Here is a 2,632-nt window from a genome sequence, read left to right as displayed (position 1 = left end):
ACATTTTGTTTCTTTTTTATTTGCCCTTGCATAAAAAAATATTGCTAATGCAACGTATTAGTTGGATTTTACCTTTGAATTTTTTAAATGTTTTTTTGTTTCAAATTCAAACATTTAAATTCTTATTATTTCTTTATTGATAGTTTCAGAATCAATTATTTAACTGAAAAATGGTGCCAGAGAACATATTAATCCATTTCATACAAACATTAAATATATAAAAAACTTGGATTTTTTTCTAAAAATGCACAAAAAGACACTAAATCATTATTACTTACATTTTTAGTGTGTTTAATTCAAACCGGAATTTTCTTTTTTGAGGAACTTGAATATTTTTTTTAAATAAATCAGTAACCACCCCAACCCCCCCCCCCCCCCCTCGTGGAGAATTGTCCATACAAAAAAATCTTTTTGTATGGAGCGTGGATAATCGCTAACCCTTATTTGCTTATTCAAAAAAAAGTTTATTAAAAAAATGAAAAAAATAGCTGACTTTTTCAACTTTTATCAAACATTAGTTCCGGCCCGCCACTGCTTCAGAAAAATCAGATATGGCCCGCAGGGCCAAAAGGTTGGACACCCCTGGTCTATGATTAACTTAAAAAAAAATATGTATCGCTATTGCACTTTGTCGATCTATTATGAGAAGCCAGAAAGAACACTTTCACGCGAAGCGTAAAACGTGCAAGCGTAAAAGCGCTGGCGTTGAAGCTTCGACTTGACGACTTGTCGAGCTTTCGATCGAGAATGGGCTGGGACTTTGAATTTGATGTTCAGTATATGATTTTGTATAAATCTAAAAAAATTATAGGAAAAAATCGGGTAAAAATAAGACGAAAAACACTAAAATGGCTATATCTCTGGAAATACATTTTGGAAAAGCTTCAAATTTTGGGCCCAAGCAGTTTATGGCGCATGTTTTCGAATGGCTTTTTGTTTGAAACTGAATTCTTTTAATTTGATAGTGTTATCTGTAAAATAGTCCAAAAAATACCTCTAAAAATGGCTGACTTATAAAAATTGTGGGTTTAACGAGCGGTTTTCCAGTGATGGAAGACACAAATTTTTAAGAGCGGATACAGACATCGCTCATGTATTTCAGAAAAAGAGCTCTCAAAAATCAGACTTTGAGTACCGGGTTTCGGGCCAAAATTCAATCGAAAGAACGCATCCAAACCGTCAATTTAGTAATAGGATTTTTTCCTGGGACGAATCCTCACCGTGCAGGAATTTTTTAAGATTTCTGAGAAAAGCGTTTTTCTAAAAGCGAACCATAAAACCTTTCTTTTGTAAGAAAGGCAAAAAAATCGAACCAAATTTACCAGATTTCTAGCTTTCTTTGAAATTACCCCAAAATCCAAGCTGAAACTCCGATACGACCGAAAGTAATTTTTTTCTTTGTACAATATGTCATGAAATAGCAGCAACACATTGCCCAGATACAAATTTGAGCAATAAACAATGCAAAACATAGATTATTTAATTAATAATCTGTTTATTACCCAATAGGTTACGAAAATTATTTTTTCAATCCTCTGTCACATAACACCATTACATTTTAAAACATTTTAGAATCAATCGCATTGTAGAAAACAGTTTTCTGAACAAGTTCCATTAAAAAAGTATCAGTTTTGGTTCTTTATAAGTAGAGATATGCCCAATTTCCTGAAATAAATAGCGCCTTTCTCCAAAATTTCTTAATTAAATTACCTTTCACACGATGGGCACTGTCTACTGAGTTTTGTAATAAATGCTATAGAATAATTTTCATGAATTTCGTCAAACCTTGTTATAATTTTTATATTTTAATAACATGTTATCATCATAAAAATATATTAGTAGGCAGTGCCCATCATGTGAAAGGTTATTAAATTAGGAAAATTTTGGAGAAAGGCACTATTTATTTCAGGAAATTGGGCATATCTCTGCTTATATTGAACCAAAAGTGATTCTTTTTTATTGAACTTTTTCAGAAAACTGTTTTCTACAATGTGATTGATTGGTGTTATGTGGCAGAAGATTGAAAAAATAATTTTCGGAACCTATTGGGTAATAAACAGTTTTTTGCAATGTTTAATGCTCAAATTTGTATCCGGGCAATTTGTTGCTGTTATTTCATGACAAATTGTACAAAGAAAAGATTTACTTTCGGTCATATCGGGGTTTCCAGCTTGGATTTTGGGGAAATTTCAAAGAAAGCTAGAAATCTGGTAAATTTGGTTCGATTTTTTTTTATTGGGGGTCAAATATTGGTCAAATATAGTTGGTTAGAGTCCCCAAGGCATATTCATAAGAAGTTTGAGTGATATCAACATGAATGCACCGATTTTCTGTGACTTTTTTGAACAAATATCCCATAAAATCGAAAAATAATCTTCAAAAAAAAGTTGCTCTAGACCCCCCGACGAAATATTTCGGTATACCCCGCAAAATGTCGGGAAAGAGCCCTTCTTTCACGGTGCCAAATATCAGACATACCGAATTTTTTATCTTTGAGGTCTCGAAAAAATACACCGTGTAGCACGACAGAGTCAATTTGAAATAGCTTCAATACTTCATTCAGCACTTGTTTCAGAATCATTATTAATATAAAAATTGTAATAAAAAATATCCGGCCCAAAACCGCTTCAAG

Source organism: Culex pipiens, chromosome 1 (assembly GCF_016801865.2).
Source record: "Culex pipiens pallens isolate TS chromosome 1, TS_CPP_V2, whole genome shotgun sequence".
NCBI lineage: Eukaryota > Metazoa > Arthropoda > Insecta > Diptera > Culicidae > Culex > Culex pipiens.
Note: the sequence above shows the minus strand (reverse complement) of the source record.